This window comes from Antechinus flavipes, chromosome 3, assembly GCF_016432865.1.
Source record: "Antechinus flavipes isolate AdamAnt ecotype Samford, QLD, Australia chromosome 3, AdamAnt_v2, whole genome shotgun sequence".
NCBI lineage: Eukaryota > Metazoa > Chordata > Mammalia > Dasyuromorphia > Dasyuridae > Antechinus > Antechinus flavipes.
The window spans coordinates 330,380,496-330,392,721 of record NC_067400.1 but is presented as its reverse complement, the minus strand read 5'-3'; the positions used below and the strand labels follow the sequence as shown (position 1 = coordinate 330,392,721).

Below are 12,226 nucleotides of genomic sequence, written 5' to 3'. Positions count from 1 at the left end.
CAACTATCTTTGACCCCATTTGGGATTTTCTTGGCAAAGATACTAGAGTGATTTGACATTTTCTTCTTCAGCTCACTTTATAGGTGGGAAAGTAAGGCAAACAGGGTTAAGTGACTTGTTCAGGGTCACACAACTAATAACTGTCTGAGGCCAATTTTGAATCATAAAGATGATCCACCAAAGGAGCTGCACAGGACCCTGAAGGTAGAAAAAGAACTGGGAGAACCAGCCTCACAAAAACCCAAAGAGGAGAATGGCTTGGAGGAAAGGGTCTTTTTTTTCTCCCAGCAGTGTGAAAAGCCACAATAAGGTCAAAGAGGGCTAAGAAAAGCCCTTAGATTTAGCTTTCTGTTAAAGGTTTGTTTTTTCAAATCAACTCAGAAATATGGGCAATATAAATATTATTATCCACCCTTCCCCCACTTTTTTTTTTTTAAACATATAAACAGAAGCTAGGAAAAGTCAGATAATGAACCTGAATCTATATATTCTAACGCACAGATCAGCAGGAGTAATCTCTTCCTATACCTCCAGTTCACAGCTTTATGCTCCTTCAAATAAAATGGCAATTCTATAGAATCTCATAGAATTTTTGAGCTAGAAAGGACCCCCACCCCACTTTACTGACAGCAGTGATTAAACCCAGATTACACAACTAGTTAGCATGGGAGCAGAAACTAAAATCAAAACATCCCAGCAACCAAAACTTTCTCCAATGCACCATGATAACACCTCTCCTATACATGCTAACTCCCTCATCTCACTTTCCAGGTATCAGCTTTTGTTTTCAGGCGTTTTATTAGCACAGTTATTTTGCTGAGCTGCCAAATGATCAGTTCCCTCCTCCTGCCTTTCTATTGTTTGGTCCCTCCCTTGTTTATAGAGTCCAGAGGTAAAATGAAAGCTTTGTTTCTTTATTTTGATTTCCTCAGTAAAATTTTAAACATGCAGGAAACACCCACCCATTCCCTAGATAAGTAGACTCGGACTTTCTTGCTATCCCAGCAAGATACAGTCTGTACTGATTGAGAGAAGAGGGGGTGGGAAAGGAGAATTCCATGTACTCAGCTGGAAACCGGGAAAGAAAACAACAACAACAACAAAGCAATATAGAGTGGTAGAAAGAACATTGGACTGGTTAATACTCAGGAATGCTGGAATCTAGGATCAGTACTTCTGCTACTAATCTGCTGTGTGCCTCAGGCAAAGTATTAACCTCTCTGGGCCTCAATATCCTATCCATAAAATGAGGAGGATGAACTAGATAAAAAAGTCAATGAGGAAGGACTAAGAAGAAACGTCTTACAGAAATTGCTTTTTAACTAAGGCCCTGAGGCTTTGGCACATTAACTCCACCCTTCCTCCATCATTCTGGTTATAATAAAGCCAGCATTGAGAGAAGACCTTGAAAGATGAAATTTAATGTTGCAGAACAGAAGGTTAAATGAATAGTTCTGTGCAGAAACAGGAGTTAGCTTTCACCAGGTCATGGGATCCCAGAGGGAATAAGACATAAAAAGAAAACTAACAAGATAGCTTTAAAAAGTCAAACTATACTTACACACACATTTTACTGCTGCTATCTATACCAGAGATTCCCCAGCCTCTATTTAAGACATTTAGGCTATCTCAAATGATCTGGAGGGTATTATGACGTTCTGAAGCTATAGAAGCTTTAAGCAGATTTAAAGTTATTATTGAAAAATATTCCGAGAAACAAGGGCACAACTCCCAAACCAAAAACAATGATCTATCATAATTTCAAAAAAGCTGGAAAGTAATGCCCCCTGCCACCATCCTCAATCCCACCTCCCATGCTACCAAAGAAAGGAAAAATTTCCATAATCTGTTCAAATGCTTTGTAAACACAATATCAAATACATGGAAATATTTTTCATTTCTAAACTGGGTGATTTATGTTATTGGTGTAATATAGCAATGATTTTGTGGTTCCCTTATTTTAGGGGGGCATCTGTTCTAACAATAAGTCAATAATTCTAAATCTTCTGGCTTTGGAGTCTGCCTCAGGAAACTCCCATGCCCAATCTATCTAATTCTGACTAGACTATTCCTCAATTCATTGCTAACTGATAATCTGGTCAGTGATAATCAAATTCCAGAGACCACTCCTCTGGGCCACAGAATTAGCATGTCAGTGATGCAAAGCTGGATAAATGTGTCTCTTTGCTTCCGTTTCTCTGCTAAATTCTCTTGGAATTTAGTCTGCTTGTAATTGGCATTACAATTACAATAAACTTTGCCCTTGACAAGGAAATGAATTTGAGCCTGCAAATATTTTGTCTCCCACCACCGGTCTGTGACCCCCAACTTTTGGAGTCCCCTTCCCAACATCAACATTATGACCCTCTCTCTTCTCTTAACACCTCAACCACCCTGGTACAGGTCCTCATTATTTTGAAACCTAAACTACTGCTATTGGTGTACCTATTTTAATATTTCTACTCTGCAATTTGGAACTATGCTCAAAAAGTTATCAAGCTGTGCATACCCTTTGATCCAGCAGTGTTTCTACTGGACTTATACCCCAAAGAGATACTAAAGAAAGGAAAAGAACCTGTATGTGCCAAAATGTTTGTGGCAGCCCTGTTTGTAGTGGCTAGAAGCTGGAAAATGAATGGATGCCCATCAATTGGAGAATGGTTGAGTAAATTGTGGTATATGAACGTTATGGAATATTATTGTTCTGTAAGGAACGACCAGCAGGATGAATACAGAGAGGACTGGCGAGACTTACATGAACTGATGCTGAGTGAAATGAGCAGAACCAGAAGATCATTATATACCTCAACAATGATACTGTTTGAGGATGTATTCTAATGGAAGTGGACCTCTTCCATAAAGAGAGCCTTAATTGATCAAAGAGGGACAGAAGCAGCTACACCCAGAGAAAGAACACTGGGAAATGAATATAAACTGCTTGCATTTATGTTTTTCCTCCCGGGTTATTTATACCTTCTGAATCCAATTCTCCCTGTGCAACAAGAAAACTGTTTGGTTCTGCACACATATATTGTATCTAGGATATACTGCAACCCATTCAACATGTAAAGGACTCTTGCCATCTCGGGGAAGGGGTGGAGGGAGGGAGGGGTAAAATCGGAACAGAAATGAACGCAAGGGATAATGCTGTAAAAATTACCCTGGCATGCGTTCTATCAATAAAAAATTATTTAAAAAAAAATATTTCTACTCTGGTCGATCTTCCACTCAGATGTCAAACTGAGCTTCCTAAAATACAGGTCTGACAATATCACTCCCCCATTTAACAAATTCCTATGACTCCCTATTATTACCTCCAGGATCAAATATAAAATCTTCTGTTTGGCTTTCAAAGTCCTTCATTTCTGGGGCACCTTCCTCCAGTCTTTTCTCACATTATCCACCCTCCCAGATGTTCTGACCTCCAATGACATTTGCTTCCTTGAAGTTCCTCATACATGACTCTACTCAAAGGATTTTCTAAGCTAGAACTTTTTCCTACTTTATCTTTGCTTTCTGGCTTCCCTTTTCCCCTTCAAATCTCAGCCAAAGTCCCACCTTTTTCATGAAGCCTTTCAGTCCTCCAGAATCCTTGTGTCTTTCCCTGAGTTTATTCCCACTTTATTCTGCATATCTCTTGTCTATATGCAAGTTATATATCTATATAACTAATTTTTAAAGTTATTTGCATGTTGTTAGCATTGCCCATTTCCTTCCCTTCCCACCTCATTAGACTATGAGCTCTTTTTTCCCCCTTTAAAATACTTTCCAATAGTTTTCCAATCACACATAAAGATAATTTTTAACATTCATTTTTTAAATAAAATTTTGAGTTCCAATTTTTTCTCCCTCCCTCCTTTCTCCTCCTCCTCTTTCCCTAAGATGGTAATTTTATATGTTGTATACGTGCAATCACTTAAAACATTCTCATGTTACTTGTGATGTGAAAGAACAAAACAAAACAAAACGAAAAAACAAAATATGAAAGGAAAATAGTATACTTAAATTCATTCAGATTTTATTAGTTCTTTCTCTAGATGTGGTTAATATTTTCTAACATGAGATCTTTGGAATTATCTTGGATTACTGTAGTACTGAGAATAGCTAAGTCAATCATAGTTGATCATCACACAACATTGCTGTTAGTATGTATGTACAATGCTCTCCTGGTTCTGCTCACTTCACTTTGCATCAATTTGCACAAGTCTTTCCAGGTGTTTCTGAAATCCTCCTACTTATCCTTTTTTTAAAAAAAAAATAACATAATAGTATTCAGGGGTAGTCTGTTACCTTTTTTTGTATACCATGATTTAGTACAGTGTCAGTGTTTAATAAATGCTATTTGATTGGTTCATTTTTTTTTTAAAAAAAGGAAAAATCTAGTTGGGTAGTTGTATAAATCTCTATACTTCAATATTAATGGACGGGAAATAATCTCTGACAAATCAATCTCAGAACATTTTCCAAAGAGAGGCAAGTCTCAATTCTCCAAGTCTCTGTGCTTTAATTTTCTCTGCCTTTCCCTATTTCATTGCTCATCAACACCTTCATTAAGGCATAGATGAAAGAAAAGCTCAGGAAATGGAAAAAAAGAAACAGTCAGATATAGCAGCTTTGCATCTTATTAGTAGCTCTGGAAAAAGGTAGTCACAATTTCTTATAGCCATCTAGCTAAACCTGTGTATGTGGGTTTCATTAACTGAGGCTATTATGAAACCAGAGTAAATGTTTATTGAAAAATCTTATTTAGATTTTGTACCCAAAGTTCTTTTCTGCCTCAGGGATACATATGGGGTCTGTGAGATAACTGGTTCTGATTTTAATTTTTTTTAACAGAAGTTATTGTTGAAAGTTTCTTATAAAGTTTAAGAAGGAAGAACTATTCAAAAAAAGAGCAAATAGGAAGTCAAAGATAGAGAGGTTCTCCACACATCAAAATATTCACAGCAACATGTTTTACATTAGCAAAGAATTGAAAACAAAGTAGATGCCCATCAATTAGGGAATGGCCAAACAAATTGTGGACTGTGAATGGAAAATTACTGTGACATAAAAAGTGATGAATAGAAAGAATTCAGAGAAACATGAGAAGACTCATGAATTGTTGAAAAGTGAAATATGCAGGACATCCCAAAAATATATAAAACAATGTAATTGGAACAACAACAAAAAAATAAAAATTTCATACTTACTAATTATAATAATAAAAATGAACCCTTAGAGGAGAGATAAGAAAATACATATCTCTCCCTTCTTTGAAAAAGCAGGATATTATGGAAGTAAAATATTGCACATGCTGTTTATATAATGTTTAGTTTTGCTTTATTGCTTATTTTTCCTCTCCTTTTTAAAATCTTTACTAGAAAGGATGGTTTTCTAGATAGGGAACAAAGGTATCCTCAGAAATAAAGATGATACAAAAACTACATATATATAAATTAAAAACTTTTAGAAGAAAAAATGTACAATTTTTGGATATCAATTAAGTTATACCTGACTTCAACTACAAAGCAAACAACTAAAGGAAGGCAGGAAACTATAAAGGATGAAGTAGAAAATTGTCTCCTTGTTAGGGGAACAATGTCATGGGGGATTTTATATTCTGAACAGATATTCATATTAACTGATTTTGTTTTTTCTCCTGCACAGAAGAAAGAACAAGATAAGCAGGAAAAAGGAAACTCTGTGTCTTTCTTTTCTTTCCTACTAGTTCTTTCTATGGTTATGGAGAAAGCTAGAAAATAGGAAATTAGAAGTCAAGGCCAACTTATTGGAAAGGAGTTCAGATGCACTTTGACATGGATTTATCCCTTAGAGAGGCAGAGTATATCACAGGAGGCAATGGACTCACAAGTCAAGTCAATAAGCAACTATTAAGCACCAGGTACTGTGCTTAAACTCTAGTGAGACATGCCTCTAAACATACAAAACACTGAAGAAATGCTGTAAGATTTCAAGGAACTCCACAGCTTCAATGAGAAACAGTTGTTGCTTCTTTCAGATCTCCATAGCCAGATACTCACTGGAATTCTCGAGTATCAAGCAGGCACTTCAGAACTACAATGTTGCTTTGGACCAAGGGTTCTCAGCCTTCCCTCTCTTCCTCGCTCCTTTCCTATTTTCCTCCTTCCTTCCCTTCCTCTTTTTCTCCTTCCTTTACTTTAAAAAATAGATATATCATTGACTCTTTTGCCAACCTAGTGAAACCTCTGGCTTCCTTTTTCACAATCTTTTTTCAATAATTGGAGAAAATGTTGAATTTCAGTTGGAAGTTAGTGGAAAATAAAGATAGATTGCTTCTTATCCAAGTTGACAAATCCTCTTTGGTCTGTGAAGTAGTTAAGACTATCTTTAAACCCTTTTGGGATCAATGAGCTCTAGCTTTAGATTATAATATGGTAAACATGCTTTGCACTTCTAACACAGCAAATATATAGAGAACAAGATCAAGATGTCCAAATTGTGTTTGATCAGTTTCAACTAATCATTTGATATTATGGACTAAATGAATTAAGCAAGCTAGGCTGCTCTTAAGAAATTTGCTAACTTTCTAAAACAATTGCAGGATATGATTAGTCTCAGACTAAATACTGTCATTCCTCCTCGTCAGTGGATCAAAACACAAGTGGGTATTAGACCAAGTCTTATTCTACCTTTCCTGTGTACAAATTGACACACGCAATAGAGAAGATAGAACCAGGAAGTTAGAGTCAGGATAAATTTTGGGATATGTAGAGAATTCATAATAAGCTTTAAACATTCAATTCAATGTGCATTTATGATTTAATTCAATAAGGATTTATTAACTATCTACTATATTCAAGACAACAGAGAGAGCGAGATGGGAAATAAATTGTTTCAATGGGGTTCATAAAAAACAAAGGCATATAGACTGTCTTGGCTAGATAAGTGTGCTCTTGAAGCTCATATGGAATCTTATAAGCAAAGTACTTTGGACTGACAACACACCTTATACATAGATTTATGAAGGACTCAACAAATTCTGGCCCCTAAGTTACTAGGTGCTTAGCATTTCACTGTACCAGTTGTTATATTCAGTGTAATCTTACTTAAAATTACATAGCTGTACTCGTTTTTCCTCTTCAAGTATATTTCCATTTCATCACCATCCCTCTAGGCAAGTTCCATGCCTACTTTGTCCTTAAAAAAATACTACATGATAACTTTGTAAAGAGGATAAGTTTTTAAAGTTACTATACTCCATTTAGACTCTAATATAATAATCAGATAAGATCATGTCTCAATCAATAAAAAGATCTTCAATTAAGTGTGAAAAAAGCATTTGACAAGAATGATGATACATGAGAATCATGATTTTGGGGGGACAGATTAGTGGAATTTGACTGCCACCAGAGACTGAATCATCAGGATCCAGACAACCTAGATTCAAAGATCTACCAGAAGCAATGAGACTACTTCATGCCCAAGGAGACCTTTCTGAGACCCTCAAGAATGGGAGAAAAGGGTCTACAGCAGCAAGGAGCTGCCCACATTTATATGCTTCCTCATTTTCCTATGGTCTATGCATTTGTGGGAGATTATGTACCAATTTTTCATATTGTATATTTTAATAAATATTCCTTTCTCAGAGCTACTTAAAGGCCAACTGACTAAATTGATTCTGAATTGATAATCTTGGAAGGAAGAACACCTGTGGTGACTTGAGCCAATGGCATTAGAAGATACCTTCTGATATCTCAAGGCTATTCCTAAAATCCCAAGAGGATGATATAGCCAGTCTAACTCTGGGAACTCAACCAATCAGTGCTAGTTGGGAGAAAAATCTTCAAAGTTTATAACAACTATAACTTGAAAGATTAAATCTAGAACAGTGGGCAATGCGACATTACAAAAATAGAGCCAGAAAGGACACACCTGAGGACTCTCTAATGATCATTCAGCTTTAGTACCTACAAACATAATAGAAGTCAAAAAAGGACAGGGCCAGGTAAGGAAAAATCCAATGGGCATGACCCAGGGAATAACCATCTCAGAGTCAAAAAGCCCTGCTATGAATCTTTCTCAATCTTTTAAAACTCTTCTGTGGATCCTTAGGATTTTAATGAAACTGGAATTAAGTGCCCTCAATCAATATGCTATCTTTAGATAAACAAACAAGTGAATGTTCTTTATATTTCTTTCTCTCCAAAATCAAAAAAATTAATCAAGCTCCTAAATTGTAGGAGGTGGGGGAAAGATAGAAAGAAGAATGTGTAGTTTCTAAAGCCAAAGCAAATATATTGCAGCACAGGGTAAGATTTTCACTAGAAATATAGAACTGAAAATATGAGTGAATTTGGTTCTCCAGGCAACACATTTACAATGACTCACTGATTATATGCTGTCATAGAAAGATCACTGGCTTTGTGTTTAGAGGCCCTGGATTTTAATCCTAGCTCTATTACGTATAATGATTTTAGGAATTTCACTTAGTTTTTCTCAACCTCAGTTTCTTTACCTGTAAAATGAGATTTGTAAGGTTAATCTTACAGCTTTGATTCTTTGATAAAATTCAAGTTCTTTAGGAAGATATGAGAGCTGTTACTCTACCTATAAGAAACGGAGTGCTACCTGGATTTTATCTGCTCTGAGTTGAACATAACAAATATGAACTCTGAATCAGAATGTGAGTTATTTAACAGGAAGGTGTTGCCTTGATTTTTTTATTTGAATCCCCAGTATTTAGAACAATATCACGCACATTATAGGGGCTTAATCCTTTCTATTTCACTAGAGAACTAAGCATGGTATCAAGCTCTTAAACTAATGAAAGGTCACTAAAGCAGAAATGATTTCAACCTTCATTTATGATTACAAGATCTAAACCTTCTGCAGAAAATATATCTTCTTGGTTTCTTGGATAGCTGCACCATTGCCACCTATGAGCCATACTGAATATTCAGTGACTAGACAAGTAACCTCACCAACAAGAAAGCCTTGGAAAACATCCAGTCCATTCGTTCTGAAACCACACTCATCATAACACACCCACACAGGGCTGGGCTTTTAAAATGAACAGCTCAGATGTCTAAGCAACTTAAGTACAGTAAGCTGAAGTGGGTTAACTATAGACAGTGATCTCCCTGGTTGTTATCGGTCTCTCCTTCCTTGAGTTACTGGGAGGTACCTATGAGTAATGAAGTTGCTTTAAGTCTGTTTTCTTTTTTTCTTTTTTTTTTTTTTTGTCTCGGGATTTAGGGATTTATAATGATAATAAATGATATCTCTGTGGTGCTTTAAAGTTTTGAAAACATTTTTCTTCAGCTCATGGGTCATTACAGGTATTATTTTAGGCATTATTTCACATTTTACATTCTGCTTTTATATATTTTATATACGTAAAATTACAAGAATGGCTAATGACACCTATTATTTTTATCATCATTATTTTCACTTTCAAAAGAGAGAAGAATAAAAAGCAGAGCACTTTGTAAGTAATATTTTACATATGAGGAAATTAAGAGTCCATAGCCATAAACACAAAGAATCAGAGGCAATATTTGAACTCAGTTCTTTTTGCCTCCTGGTTCAGCTGCACCTCAAATAGTAACAGTCACTTAAGAGAAAAGTTACAGCAGTATAGTGGGAAGAGCAACTTGCTTAGTTTCAAAAGATCTGGGCTTTTAGGCAAGGTTCTTCCTTACAGGATCTTGAGCAAGTCACTAAGTTTTCTCTATAAAATGGGGATTCATTGCTGATACTCCTACCTTGCAGAGTCATCACAGAGATCAAGCAAGACAAAGCACAAAACAGTGAAGGACCTCTAGTCTTATCACTTTATAGATAAGAAAAGTAGAACCTTTAGAAAGGATAAATAACTTAGGCTAAGAAAAAAAATCCCAAGTCTCCTCTGACTCATGGTGCTGTAAAGCTATTAAAATTGTTATTGTGAATCCAAGAAGAGATTTTCTAAGCAATCTGTCTAGAAGGAGCCATTGATCCTAATTTCCCCTTTTTAGCCAGACCTACTTCCACAAATTATAATCTACTCTCAAGTTGAATCATTTTGAAAAATAACTTGATAAAAAAAATCATTAGCATTCTAGAACTTCATGTTACAAACCAGAATAAATAATTGTGTAAGCAAAACATGAAATCTATTGGATCACTTCAAGTAAAAAACACACCACACTGAAAAGTGATAGGAAAAAACTAGATTCAAGCTATATATTCAGGCAGAAGAGGTTGCAGAAGGCATTTTAAGGAAAAAGAATTTCAAGATTTCACTAGCTAAGGGTTTTATTCGTAGGGAGACTACTATGAACTTTAGGCTTTAACCCACAGATGATTTACCATTTAGAAACTCAAACAACTAATCTTCCCCAGACTTGGAATGTTCCATTCACTCCAAAAGCAGCTCCTTTCCTCCCCTTTATTTGAAGCATTGGCGCTTTTTCATTTGTTTGTTTGTTTTTTAAAGCAACCTTTGGTAGAAAGTTCTTTCCAGTGACTTCATGGAAAACCCCCCTCCAAGTCCCAATTTTTTGGCATTGTCAATAAAAGCCTGTGGATTCTGGAGGAGAAATACCTAGTGATGTTGGGAAGAAAGAGGGAAAGGAAGGACTAAGTGTAGAATGACAGGATCTCACCTCTGACTGGTTCCTTCAAAACGTGGATCTAACCTAGGCCTTGAGATTGACAAGGAAACCAGCTCCACTAATCCAAAGAGTCGATCCAAAAGCCAGCCACATGCTTCTCTGGCTTGAAAACGAGCCAGTGCTATAGGGTTTAAAAAAAAAAAAAAGTATTGCTTTGGTTAATTGCTCCGAGGAATGGCTAATTACAGCTATTCTTTTTATCATCATTATTTTCACTTTCAAAAGAGAGAATAAAAAGCAGAGCACTTTGCCATTTCATCCTTCCAGTCCACTAAAAGAGCTCCCAAGTTCAGCACTTCTCCCTGATACATATACCCTTCCCCATAGCTTGGGCAAAAGACTACAAGGGCTGTTTTCAACTTAGAGCTTCTCCCGAAGCATCTTTCGGGGCTGGGGTAGAGGGATGAGTTCCTCTCTCTTATTTTCTCTCAAATCAGGCATCATAAGATGCGCTTGAAGTAATGCAAAATCCTGTGGTCTGATGTACACAAGAGGACATTGATTGAAACGCGTGACCACAATCTCACAGGGAGAGGGGAAGAGATAGGGTGAACGGTGCCCATCCTGCCCTTGAACAATGCACAAGCTCTCATCATAGGGGGATGCTGCAGCTTGTTCATTCGGAGTCCCTTTTGCTATGGAAGGGCAAAAATCAAAGGATTCTTCTCGCTGCCTTTCGCAGTTTTCTCCCTCCCGCCCCCCCATTTTGAGGGCTACTCACCCCCAAAGCCACGCCAGCCAGCTGTCGCACAGTCCTTCTCGGGTGAAATCACTGCTTAACGCTGGCGCTAGGAAAATCAATCGGCCTCCCGTAACAAATCCATGGTCGCTTTCCCGGAGTCTTTTGCAAACCCTTTTAGTAAGGAGTCTTTAGGCACACAGACCCACACACACAACACAACCTCGATCTTCCCAAGGTAGTGGTTGAAACCCAGGCCACCTCAGCCCCTCCACTAACTGTCCCCACCCCCTGAAGTCCAGCTCCTCCTTAAAGTGACAACGCACCCTCTCTGCAAAGAGCTCCCCACGCCAAACATTCTTTATATTGCAACAGCGGCGGCTAAAAATAGCCTTGCATGGAAATGGCGGGGGGAGTTCAACATTGCCCCTCGGCCTTCGTGGCGTTCTGCACCCCAGTGGTCGGCAGAGACGTGGGAGCCACAGAGCCGAAATGCTTGAGCAAGCCCTCGGGTCCAGCTGGGAGTCTGGGGAAAGGACGCTGACCTCCAGCTGGTTTCGTTCTCCCAACTCCCGCCCCCCTGCTTTTCTTCTCACAAATAGCCCAATCCGGCCATTGGAGCTCCAGTGAGCTGGCTTTAAGGTGGACTAAAAGTGGGAAACTTGTCGGGGGGACCTTAAGGGAAGCCTGTGACAGAGAACCTTAAATTCTAAGTCCCCCACCCCCAGGCTCTTAGAAGGAGAAAGTGAATCGGCCAGAACTTGAAGCACACATCTTTCCGAATCAAAAAACAAATATTAACATAATCTAATAAAGTTCAGTGTCAGTGCTGTAAATTTAAATTGCATGCCCTCAGGATCATTCCCCCCCCCCAAAAAAAAAAAAAGGTACTTTTTACAGATTTAGTTAAGCTTTTTTTAGTTGCAAG

The 12,226-nt window shown here is 37.6% G+C and overlaps 1 protein-coding gene across 2 annotated transcripts in view; it reads right to left on the bottom strand.

Moving 5' to 3' along the window:
• Positions 1-11,845, bottom strand: part of MRAS (muscle RAS oncogene homolog) — a 107,964-nt gene extending 96,119 nt beyond the window's left edge. Inside the window, exons 1-2 of one of the 2 annotated variants that reach the window (XM_051985620.1) lie at positions 11,341-11,845; positions 10,611-10,740 (exon numbers count right to left, since the gene is read on the bottom strand). The gene's annotated coding sequence lies outside the window, so the exon portion shown is untranslated. The remainder of the gene's footprint in view (positions 1-10,610; positions 10,741-11,340) is intronic. The other variant, XM_051985619.1, reaches the window with a different exon arrangement.
• Positions 11,846-12,226: the final 381 nt, after the last annotated feature.